At 45.2% G+C, this 12847-nt stretch overlaps 1 protein-coding gene and 1 long non-coding RNA gene across 2 annotated transcripts in view; both read right to left on the bottom strand.

Moving 5' to 3' along the window:
- The window catches only part of ARHGEF16 (Rho guanine nucleotide exchange factor 16), a 35229-nt gene extending 32329 nt beyond the window's left edge, over positions 1-2900 (bottom strand). The window contains exon 1 of the mRNA XM_081923602.1: positions 2682-2900. The gene's annotated coding sequence lies outside the window, so the exon portion shown is untranslated. The remainder of the gene's footprint in view (positions 1-2681) is intronic.
- Positions 2901-7802: 4902 nt separating this feature from the next.
- On the bottom strand, positions 7803-11179 carry LOC309377054. The gene is made up of 2 exons (XR_014171412.1): positions 10216-11179; positions 7803-9946 (listed from the first exon to the last, which is right to left on the bottom strand). It is a non-coding gene; the product is annotated as an uncharacterized lncRNA (long non-coding RNA).
- Positions 11180-12847: the final 1668 nt, after the last annotated feature.

Genomic DNA, 12847 nt, shown 5'->3' with positions numbered 1-12847 from the left:
AGTGCTACACTGTGCTGATTGTAACAATTTGTCTTGTTGGATTTCCAAGTACTAGGCTGCAGTCGAAAGCACAGGAGCCAGGTTGGGAAAATAACATGCAGGCAAAACTGGCTAGCATCAACTCCTGAGACAGGATGTAATAAATGAAAAAAGAATCAGAGAATCATAAAATTGTAGAGACGGAAGGGACCAAAAGGTCATGCAATGAAGGAATCACAGCTAGCCATACAGGACTAGCAGTCAGGTGTGATTCAATAACCACTTTCAGATGAAAATTAAAGCCTGGTTCTATGGGTAGTGCATCTGCTTTGGATGAAGAGAGTAACAGGTCCAATTCCCACCATCTCCAGACAGGACTGAAAATGTTCCCTTTCTGAAAGCCTGGAGAGCTGCTGCCAGTTAGTGTAGACAATACTGAGCTAGCTGGATCAATGGTCTGAGTGACTCAGGATAAGGCCTATCGTTCTCTCCCAGGACACTTTCAGATTCACCATTTCCGGGTGTGATTCCATCATGTGCCAGCAAATTAGGGCTGCACCATTCAAGTTAATTTGGCTCTCTCAATAAACCTGCTTCCCTGCAAAATTTGGACTTTTCTCGGTAAGAGAAGCAAGGTGGAAATGCACAAGAAAGTGTGAAATAGCACCGGGCTTGACTCAATGTCATATAACCTCCTTGCAAAAGAAACAGAACGAGTACTCAACAAATAGCCACTGCTATCTAAGCTTCCCACAAATTTTGTGCAAAGGAATCAGGATGGATGCTCCTTAAATAGGTCACCGTTTTCAGGAAGGAGGTAAACTTTAGGGTTATAGCTCCTATCCAATGTTAGCCCTACTGACTGTAGATCCATTGCAATTAATTGACATAGCTAACTTCAGTCCATTGATTTCAGTGAGTCTGCTCCAAGTAGGACCAACCTTGAACACAACCAGATATGACTAGTTTCACTTTCAAGCCCTTCCGTGAACCCGGGAGAACGCCAGCAAGCCTAAATAGCTTGTAAGCTTTTCATTAGTCAACCCGTTTCCAGCCAAAGCACTTTAAATATTGAAAAGCTTGATCCTAACAGTGCCCCCCCCCCAGCAGTGGCCATGGATTTCATTCAGATTCCTTTGTTTGAGACCTTGGTTTCCCCAAACTATTCTCTGAAGGCTGACCCTATCCAGGTTCACTCTTAAATCAGTCTGACTTAATTTACTCCCAAATATGCCAAGGTGACAGAGAGGCAGCATGGTGCTAGACATGGTGCTGTGTGTTAAACCACAGAGCCTAGGACTTGCCAATCAGAAGGTTGGCAGTTCGAATCCCCACGACGGGGTGAGCTCCCGTTGCTCAGTCCCTGCTCCTGCCAACTTAGCAGTTCAAAAGCATGTCAAAGTGCAAGTAGATAAATAGGTACCACTCCGGTGGGAAGGTAAACAGTGTTTCCGTGCGCTCCTCTGGTTCGCCAGAAGCCGCTTAGTCATGCTGGCCACATGACCCGGAAGCTGTACGCCGCCTCCCTCGGCCAATAAAGCGAGATGAGCGCCGCAACCCCAGAGTTGGCCACGACTGGACCTAATGGTCGGGGGCCCCTTTACCCTTAAGTGCCACCATACTTACTGGGCCTGCACAGGATTGCACCATGGGTACCTGCAATCCTTTGGGGGGCAGGGGCAGGGAGAGAAACAACACCTAAAGTGAGGGGGGATAATTACACACAGAGAGAGAGTAGCGTCTACATATTTTGCTTCATTTCACAGATTCTACAAACTTACTCTTGGTTTCTATTTGGGATATCGGGGATGGGGGGGGAGGAGGAAGGGGCAAGGGGCACAGTTGCGCCCCCCACCCACCCACAGTGCGGTGGATACACATGGATTACACGCAGGAAGGCTACACTCATCATTTACTAAAAATAAAATAAATTATTACAATCCTCTATTATGCTTACTCGAGTACGCATTCAGCTGGCTCATCACGCACAAGAAGCCCGCCCCCTCCACGCCACACGCGAGCCACAATCCAGTGGGGACTCAGACTCAGGAGTAAGTTCCACTTCGACGATGCACCGCTTACGTCAGAGCAAAAGGTGCCTGTTGCAATTTTCCAGCCAATCTCCTTTTAACCCTTTGTACACCGTGCGCCACGCATGCGATTCTCGGGCCGCCTTCCGCAAAAGGAAGTCGTCTTATCAACAACAGGGGCCTGTATCCTGCGGGATCCCTGCTCAGAGTAGACCCGCTGAAATTAGAAGATCCAGGCCTGGAAAAGGATCGGTCCCCTGCTAGCCTAGATTTCGCCCCTCCAGGATTTGCAAGGGGTCGGACTCGATGCGCGCCAACTCTACAATTCACAGATTTGTTCCCTTAGTGCAGAATGCAGCAAGTGAAGCAGCTTTGCTTTATTAACTGCTGGGACGCCCTTTTCTAACCGGGATACATACGACCCGCGGAGGTGACTGCCTGAACGCCCACGATTTGAAACCGAGCCACACAACTCCAAATCACAGCTCCCCATAATCAAGGCGCGCGGGGTGGGGTGGGGTGGGGGGAGAGATGCGAGGAGCCTCCCTCCCGGTAAGGAAGCAATTGGGAAAACTATGCCTTGTCCTCCTTTGACCAGCGAGCTAACTTTCCCACGAGCTCACAAACATCCCCAAAACAAACCCGTGCGCGCTTTTCTCCAAACGCGCTCACCTTCTTTACGTCTCCATCGGGGCTCAGTCTCCAGCGTCAACGGAGCGCCACCGTCCTCGGCCTGGGACAAGAAAGAAAAGAAAAGCACAGGTGTCGCCTGAGAAGGGGGGCTCCACCCTCCGAGGAGGAGCCTGAGATCGAAGTGCACCTGGGCAAGCCCTCCCACTTGGCTCTCTTTCTCCAGCTGGGGCGCAAGAGCCGACCGGTCTCTCTTGCAGCCAGCCTGCCTTGCCATTTGGAGCTTGGGCGTCCCAAAGACGTCCTCTGAACTTCCTTTAACTCTTCCAGGCCGGGCAGGTTCCCACGCGGGCGTCAAGTTACAAAAAGATTCAACCCCCTGGGCTGGTTAACCAGCAAAACGCAACGCCGGGAGTTGCAATTGAAAAAATAAAAAATTAAAACATTAAAAACCCAACAAGAGCGAAGATTTAAAAAACCAACCAGAATTTAAAAGTAGAAATAAAACAGAGTAACTTAGGGTATCTAAGGCTTCTGATACCAGTTTTGGGGAATTGCAGGTGGAGTGATAATGCTGTTGGGGTCAGGTCCTGATTGCCGGGGGCATCTAGTTAGTCACTGGGATAACAGGATGTTGCACCCAATGGTCCCTTGGCCTGATTCAGCAGAGCTCTTCTTACACTCTTATGGAAAGGAAAATGCCATTGGGAGTTCAAATCGCAGAACTCTTAACATTGCTTGGAATTTGGGCCCCGTGCATTAGATAGCTTGGAAACGCTGCTGCAAAGCCCAGATTCTGCAGCTGCAGCTCGCCCTCTGCTGGGTGATGCTGCTTATTGCCTTGAATACACTTGCAACTTACATGCATTTAACTTGTGGGCATTCATCTTTACAAACTTGACAATTAAAATAAATAAATTGAAAGGGTACAGAAAGGGGCGGGGAGGTGTCTGGGGGTGGGGGGTGGGAGAGAACTATGCCAATCCCACTCGCCATTGCGCCCAATGTGTTTTGACTATATAGTGGTACCTCGGGTTACATACGCTTCAGGTTACATATGCTTCAGGTTACAGACTCTGCTAACCCAGAAATAGTACCTCGGGTTAAGAATTTGCTTCAGGATGAGAACAGAAATTGTGCTCCGGAGGCATGGCAGCAGCGGGAGGCCCCATTAGCTAAAGTGGTACTTCAGGTTAAGAACTGTTTCAGGTTAAAAACGGACCTCTGGAACGAATTAAGTTCTTAACCCGAGGTACCATTGTACTCAGTTTGGGTTTTAGACATGAATTGCAGGCATACTGTAAATTGCAGGCATACTGTACTGTATTGAGATGCAGCAATTCGGGTGGTGGGAGAGCCTGCAAACATTTGCAGTCACAATTAGCAGCACGCTGCAAATGCAATTGCTGCCTACGTGGTGCTTTGGCACCCGGACACACAGCTAGTGCTTATGCATATAAAGGTATCCATCCTCATCCTCTCCTGTTTCGGTTTTTCAAGAGCTACAAAGTTCTGCAAAAAGTGCTTGTTTGTTTTTCCAAGTGGGAGTTAAATGTGGAACTTACTGCAGCAATCTAAGTACAAGTGCCCCCGGGAAATGCAGTTTCCCCAGGGTGCATGCCAACTGTTTCCTGGGACCCCTGCTAACAGTGCAGTGTGGTGCTTAAGGTCAGTCTTCAGCCACAAAATGTATTGAGCGACCTTGTGCCAGTTACTGTCTCTCAAGCTAACCTACCTCACAGGGTTAAGTGGTAGGGAGGGCATTCTCTTAGAAGCCACCCCCAGTTCCTTGTAGGAAAAGTAGGATAAAACACTGAAAGGTAGGCAGCTAGCATGCAAAGGCGACTTATGTGCTCCCAAGCATGGTTTTCCCTGTGTCAGAGAACTATGCCAGTGTGGTGTAGTGGTTAAGAGCGGTAGTCTCGTAATCTGGTGAACCGGGTTCGCTTCCCTGCTCCTCCACATGCAGCTGCTGTAGTGGCGTAGCGTGGGTTGTCAGCACCTGGGGCAAGGCAAGTAATTTGCACCCCCTAACCCGTGGATTTGCGCCCCCTAACCCTAACCCCCAGATGTTGCGCCCGGTGCAGCTGGCCCCCCTGCACCCCCCACGCTACGCCACTGAGCTGCTGGGTGACCTTGGGTCAGTCACACTTCTCTGAAGTCTCTCAGCCCCACTCACCTCACAGAGTGTTGTGGGGGAGGAAGGGAAAGGAGAATGTTAGCCGCTTTGAGACTCCTTAGGGTAGTGATAAAGCGGGATATCAAATCCAAAGTCCTCCTCCTCCTCCTCCTCCTCCTCCTCCTCCTCCTCCTCCTCCTTCTTCCTCATGCCTACTTCTAAAACAAAGTATCGAAAACAACATCCCTGCATATTGCCTTCACCAGGGATGGGTAAGCTGGGGCCCACAAACTGCCACTGGACTCCCAACTAGTATGGCCAAGGATTATGTAAGTCCAGCAACTTCTGGGGTGCAGGGACAGGCTTATCATACCTGGCTCACACCACTGAGTTGCACAACATGCAGGCAAATTTTCACCCACTGCCTCCAAATTCATTTCCTCTTATGTGTCATCAACAAGGGGAGGACTTTTTTTGTAGAGGGGGATAAGCCTTGGCTACAAGGCTCTGTCTGGTCACATGACTGATTTAGGGTATGGAAATGAACTACATGTGGGCATTCTCATCCTCCCAACAACAAACCTTTTCTTTAGAGGCCTTCTGAGTTGGGCAGATGCCTCGAGTGCTGTCCATAACAGCTGTGTTCATTTTTGTTATCAGAACCAAAGCTCAAAACGCTGTCCCTCCTTGGCCAATGGCAAGGGATAATGGGTGGAAAAGTAAAAAAAGGTACCATATTTTTCGCTCTATAAGACGCACCAGACCATAAGATGCACCTAGTTTTTGGAGGAGGAAAACAAGAAAAAAAATATTCTGAATCTCAGAAGCCAGAACAACAAGAGGGATCACTGCGCAGCGAAAGCAGCGATCCCTCTTGCTGTTCTGGCTTCTGGGATAGCTGCGCAGCCTGCATTCACCCCATAAGACACACACACATTTCCCCTTACTTTTTAGGAGGGGAAAAGTGAGTCTTATAGAGCAAAAAATACAGTATATTCAAAGCTGCAACAAGTGAGTCTTAGTTTGGATCTCTCCAAAAGAACCAAACCTCAAACAAAGGAGGCACAAAGCTTTTATATAAGTGTAGCAAACACAAACAAAGGATGTCCTGTGTTACAATAGAGAACAGCGTGGGTGGGCAGAAGCAAACTGTTATCCTATCAGAAATAGCAAGGGATAGGGAAAGCTGTACAGAAAAGAAATCTAGACAGAGGAGTCCAGCGATGAGGAGAGATTCCAAATCCTAGAACTGCTTCCCTTCAGATACCCATTCACAGAGCATTTTGGTACCCACTGCCATTGTAAGTATGATATAACCAGGGCTTCTTTCACACTCAAAGAGTATTAAACAATATATAGGTAAAGGTAAAGGGACCCCTGACCATTAGATCCAGTCGTGACCAACTCCGGGGCTGCGGTGCTCATCTTGCTTTACTGGCCGAGGGAGCTGGCGTACAACTTCCGGGTCATGTGGCCAGCATGACTAAGCCGCTTCTGGAGAACCAGAGCAGCGCACGGAAACACTGTTTACCTTCCTACTGGAGCGGTACCTATTTATCTACTTGCACTTTGACATGCCGTCGCAGGGATTCGAACTGCTGACATTCCGATTGGCAAGTCCTAGGCTCTGTGGTTTAACCCACAGCACCACCCACATCCCAAACAATATACAATGGTGGCAAAAAGAAAGGTTGCTTGACTGTTGTCTCAACTGTACACAGAACAAATCCCCCCCCCCCAACGCAAAAACCCAGGACCCAGACTCAGTGCCCAGTACAGTGGTACCTCTGGTTTCGAATGGGATCCTTTCTGGAGGCCCATTCGCAACATGAAAAGAACGAAACCTGCAGCAGCATGTCTGCACACATGCAGGTTGCGATTCACCCTTCTGCACATGCGCGTGACATCATTTTGCGCTTCTGCGCATGTGTGAGTGGAAAAACCTGGAAGTAACCCTTTCCGGTGCTTCCGGGTCGCCACGGTACGTAACCTTAAAGAACATAACATGAAGTGGACGTAACATGAGGTATGACTGTAAATTGTATTCATTATGTAATCAACTTAATGTTCACCGCTTTGTACGCATCCCAAGAAAATGCAGAGGAGCATCCTTTAAAAAAGCACACAGGTTTATTGCATATCAATCTCATGTATAAATCCGTTGTAGCATTGGAAAGATTACATTTGGTATACATTCCTATTCTACAGCATTAACCTCAAAATCAGCGCTTTCTAGTCATTATTTTTTTAAAGGAATTTCTCTACACAAGTACATTGTTTGTTTTTCATCTTTTTATCACAAGCATCAAAGTGAAATTTTTGCAAAAAAAAATCGCCTTTTATTTTAATTATATTCTACACATCACCTCTTTTTTATTTTTTTTTACTTTATTTATTCTCCCAACAAAGCGATTTCGTATTAATTAATAACTGCCACTTATTTAAAATTTTCCTTGGCAGTTCAAGGCTTCTAGCCCCAACTCAAAAAAAAAAAGAACAAATAATAATAATAATAATAATCCCCAAACGAAACAACAACGGAGGGGGGGAAAATGAAACAAAACCCCTAATCACATATACATAAGTGCATCTACTGAATTTTTTTTTCCTTTTTAATAAAAATTTCACAAACGGACACAATAATGACTGCTAAACACAAGTCATGCACAGTTTTGTTTTGTTTTCTTACTTATAAACAGAATAGAAGCAATATACACTCCAGAATGCTAAGGAACTAGCACCTTCCTCTTTCGCAGTGTTTTAAAAACATTATTTGAAAAAACCAGACATTTACAATTGATTAAAAAAAAAAAAAAGCAAGAGAGAGAAGGGGGAGAGAGAGACTATACAGTTCTAAAAGAAATAAAATATCCTAGATCAAACGTGTACACTGTAGCAACAGCAGGAGGATGGGATAAGAACAGGAAGATGAGGACAAATACACAAATCATATTCCTTGCTACCATTTATATATATAAGGTTCTTTTTAAAAAACATGAAAAAATTACATCTTTTTGTAGGTAGGCAGTGGGCTTTTTTGGGGGGGAAAAAAAGCTTGCATTCTGAAGACGCAGAGAAAGACAAGCTAAGACAACGAGGCATATCTACACTAGAAACATATGTCAGTTTTTAATTGCATTGGCTGCCTCCCCAAAATCTTGGAAATGCTAGTTTACTGTGAATGCTGAGACTTTCTGGTTAGAGACTCTCAGCCTTAGCAAACTACAGTTCCCAAGGAACCCTGAGGAGATGGAACGGCTAGTGTTAAGCCACTGAAAGTGCAATTCTGCTCAATTCAGTCATAAGCCCCATTGATTTCAACCAGAGTTACTCCCAGGTAAACCATATACAGCAGAGGCGGGCAGATTTCAGGTCCAATGAATCCATTTTCTTTTCCTAGCACTTTTTATTTCTTTGTTGGATTCACATGGCACCTTTCCTTCAAGGAGCCCCAGACGGCATACGTGGTTCTCCTCCATATTTTACCTCACAACAAACCTGTGAGGGAGGTTTGGCTAAGAGAGAGTGACTGGCCCCAAGTGAGGAGCTTCATGGCTGACTAGGGATTTTTTACCCTGTTCTCCCAGGTCCTAGTCCAACAATCTTTAACCATTGCACCATAGTGCTGCTCCTGAGATCCATTAGCCAGGGTCAGTTGCAAAATGGCGGTGCTATTGAGGACTTGGAGGGCTCTTGTCACAGGCTCAGTCTGAGGATATATTTCCAGGACTAGCTAGGGCTGTCCATAAGAGTCATAGGTCCGTAATGTTGAAAGGGACCCCAACAGTCATGCAGGAATCTTTTCATACACAAATGCACTACTAGTTTTCTCAACAACAACAAAATTAGTTCATCTCAGCAAATTAATTAAAAGCAACTTGTGTGTTGTTACTTTTCCTGGGTTAACACTGATTTACCACCTGCCCGCCACTGGTGTATAGGATTGCAGCCTTCCAGTGCAATCTGAGGCATGTTTACTTGGAGATACGTTCCACTGTGTTTAATGGGGCTTACTCCCAGGTAAGTGGGTTTCAGAACTGCAGCTTCAGTCTCTGGTGTAGATATTGCCCTCTAAGAAATGGCTTTAGAATCTTTTGATCGTCTGTGAATTGCCTGTTAGGGAGGAAGAAGCAAAGCTGCCGTTTGTTTTTTTATTTTTCCTTACAAAAAAATAATAATAAATCATACATCGTTCTGAAAGTGGTATCAACGACTGAGGAATCAGAGACAGCGAGGGGGGAAAGTCGAAAAAGAAAAGAAAATACACTTCGATTAAGGCGAAACAAAACCTTTTAATCACAGTATCTGTTAAATATACAGGAAAACAGTTTGACGGGTTTGTGAAGGACACCTACTGACCATTATAGAAGGAAATGTTTCGAGCCCACATTCTCATTGGCAAAGCGGCGCAAGTAGATCGCGCCATTCCTTCATTTGTTTATTTTTTGTGAGTTTCTACACCATGATGCATCATCCCCCTCCCTTCCCTCCCTCCCCGCTCCCTCAGACCACGACACACACAAAAAAATTACAGCATATTAAAATAATGAATGTTTTAAGTCAGTAGCTTGCAGTACGACGGAGAGAAACTCAATCCAGTGCTTTTTCTGTGGTTCATTATAGTATTTATTGGTGCCTAAATTTGTACATGGTTACAGTCCATCAGAAACGTCCCTTGCAGAAGTTGCCCTGTGGTGCAGCTGTAGTTCATTTGCCATGAGACTTTGGGCAAGAGACCCTCTTTGGGGAGTCAAGGGATGGGGGTTTCTTCCCACTGAGCAAGTGCTTTTCATAATTTGTCACCCTAAACACAGGATTGGAGGAACTCGAAGGCTTCTCCACACACAGAGAAAATAATCTTGCGAAATCCTAACATGATGCTGCCTCATACTGAGTCAGACCGTTGGTCCATCTACCTCAGGGATGCCAACTTTCCAGGATTTCACCAGGCAGGAGCCTTTCCTAGCCCTACCTGGAGATATCAGGGATTTAACTTGGGATCTTCTGCATTCCAAGCAGGTGTGCTACCCATTGAGCCACAGCCTCTCCTTAAGTGCTGGTTTTATATAGGTGGCGGGGGGGGGGGAAGGGTTGTGTTTGCAACATAAAATGCACCTTGGCAATCACAGTGCTTCCTTGCTGCCAAGCTTCACAACATAACCATCTAATTCCGTTTCAACTTTCCTGCCTTGTTTGCTGGCCCTTTTACTGGCTTGAAGAAGAAGAAGACGACTTTGGATTTGATATCCCGCTTTATCACTACCCGAAGGAGTCTCAAAGCGGCTAACATTCTCCTTTCCCTTCCTCCCCCACAGCAAACACTCTGTGAGGTGAGTGGGGCTGAGAGACTTCAGAGAAGTGTGACTAGCCCAAGGTCACCCAGCAGCTGCATGTGGAGGAGCGGGGAAGCGAACACGGTTCACCAGATTACGAGTCTACCGCTCTTAACCACTACACCACACTGGCTCTCTTGAAAGAGCAAGGGGTCTAATTTTGGTTACAAAGTAATGCAAATGCCTTGACCCACACTTTCACCCCATCTCAACTACATTTTCAGGTTCCACTGACTCACTTCAGGGACATTCCCCTGCATCCCTCCACAAAATCATTGACATATTATAGACAGTATCTTTTAGCAGGTGTCGAATGCTGCTTCCTATTTCTTGACCCAACCCGACATTTTGGGCACCTTAGGGAAATCACCAAGCTGTTTGCAGTTCGAGATATATGCTCTTGAAGCACACGTTTGTGAAACAATCCAGAAAAATAGCCAACCAGGTTTTTTGAGGGGCACACTGACAGAGAGGCAACAATGGTGGAATGAACAGGAGATGGAGATCAGTATTATTACGCATACAGACACCAGGATATTGAGCCTGGGGAATGGGGCATTGGACAGAGCAGGCACTTCACTCCATCCAGAATTCTCTGCTCTCTAGGATTGCCCAAATTCACACTCAGGATGCGTGAAAAGTGCCAGTAAACATGAGTTGAAGGGGCTGGTTTCCTCCTTAGATATCCCATTAGCAAGATCATTCTGGTCTTCCAGAGTTACAAGCTTAGCACCTGCCCTCTCTCTCCTATATTCAAACAGCACAGGTGGAGCTGGGCAGGATACATCAGCATCTAAGGAATCCTGTCTAGACACTACAACACCCAGTTCACACCTTTCCATGGAAGCATGTCTGTAACAGCATTGTGGGGTGGGAGGGAAGAAACATAGGGCAATTATCTGTCAAATTTAAACCTACAGTGGTACTTTGGTTCTCGAACGTAATCTGTTCCAGAAGACCGTTCAACTTCTGAAACGTTCGAAAACCGAGGCGCAAAAGGCTGGGCTGCAAGTTCAATTGGAAAAAAAAATTAATGGAAAATACGCAGTGGAAGCCGTTTGACTTCCAAGGCGTGTTTGAAAACGGAAGCGATTACTTCTGACTTTTCGGCAATGTTCGGCTTCTGAGATGCTAGAAACCTGAGGTACCACTGTAAAAACTTAACAAAAGAATCTTAGACTTTTCACGGGGTTTGAATACGGGTGTCAAAGTTCAGAAAGCTCATGGCAACAAGCAAAGGCTCGTCTGCTAGAATTCTGCACTCAGTGCACCCGCCCAAGCAGTAGTGGCCAGCATGTCAAGAGACCCATGGGAAACATCACCTCCTGCACACAGCACAGCACAACATGTGGGGAACTTTGGAGGACAGCTGAAAACTGCTCAGATCAGACCAAAAATACAAGCAGGACTTTGGTGGTGGGGAGGGGAGGAGAGGGAGGACTTCCTAAAAACAATAATAATTATTGGTATCTTCTAATGTAAGTGGCACACTTGAAATAAATGCCATCTGACTTGAATACAGAACACCTCAAGGACTGTTCTTAGGCATTTGCGGTTTGGGTGCTTAGGAGTCGGTGTGTCAAGAGGAGGCCATGGTTTCCATCTAACTGCAATCGTCACTATCTCTGTTCTGCTGCAGTCTGGCTTCCTACATTATTCATCTCGCTATGGCCAAAACATACATGATTATTCACACAATTAATTTCAATGCATTTCGGTAAAAGGGAAACAAACAAACAAACAAATGCAGAAAAGAACGTAATTATTTAACTAAGGTTTGTGGAGAAAAGAAAAGCCCTGCTAGTGAATTCTGCTCATAATTGCTGGCGTGATTTCTGTTTCGGGTGGCATTCTCTGACGCAGAACTCACACATGTGTGATTGTGTGGGGTTTTCTTTTTTAATATAGATATTTATAATTGCAATTTTCTTCTGCCTCCCGCCTTGTTTTGCCAAACCAAACTACCCTAGAAAATAAATAGAACACTTAATTCTAAATGCAAATATGATAGAAATATTATGATGATTATTTTTAAGAAACCAAATTAGATGCAGCATATGATTGTCTGGGAAGCTGGCTGCCAGATTAGCGCTTTCATTACTTATGGGTCATTTGGCACATTGACAATGATAAAAACAATTAATTAATAATGGAAAACAATTAACCCTTCTACGTCCTACTTATTGGTCATATGGCATAATAGCCTTTAATTATACACCATTTTGGTCCTTCACTAGTTACTTATATTAACATTATTATTTTTTCCACAATAATGATATCTAACGCCAAATATATATATATGTATATATAATATAAGAATAAAATACTGTTAAGGAAGAAATAAAATAAATGTGTGTGTGTGTGTGTGTGTGTGTTCCTCTCTTCTTTTTTTAAAAAAATTACAAGTTATATACAGATTAAAGAAAAATCCACCATCCCATAGAATACCCCAATAGTCTTTTATTTTTCTATATATAAAAATTTGGCCCCTGTTTGAACACACAGCCCACGTGAATGGGATGATTTGCTTTGTAGAAACATAAGTGCCAAGGAATGGAATGTTAAGAGTGGCTTCTCGCAACCTGTTCATGGATGATTCCCAGATAAGGATGCTCTCTCCCAGACTTCCTGGCCATGCAAAAGTAGGAATGCCAGATGCGTCCCAGGGGAAGGTTTGCAACCCCCCAACACCGCTATACTCAGTGGTGGCTAATTGGGACAGGTGGGATTAGAAGGCACAGGCAGTGTTGTCCCCT

Source organism: Podarcis melisellensis (genome assembly GCF_964234715.1).
Source record: "Podarcis melisellensis genome assembly, chromosome: 8".
NCBI classification, from domain to species: domain Eukaryota; kingdom Metazoa; phylum Chordata; class Lepidosauria; order Squamata; family Lacertidae; genus Podarcis; species Podarcis melisellensis.
The sequence above is the reverse complement of the archived record's forward strand: the minus strand, read 5'-3'. Positions and strand labels throughout refer to the sequence as shown.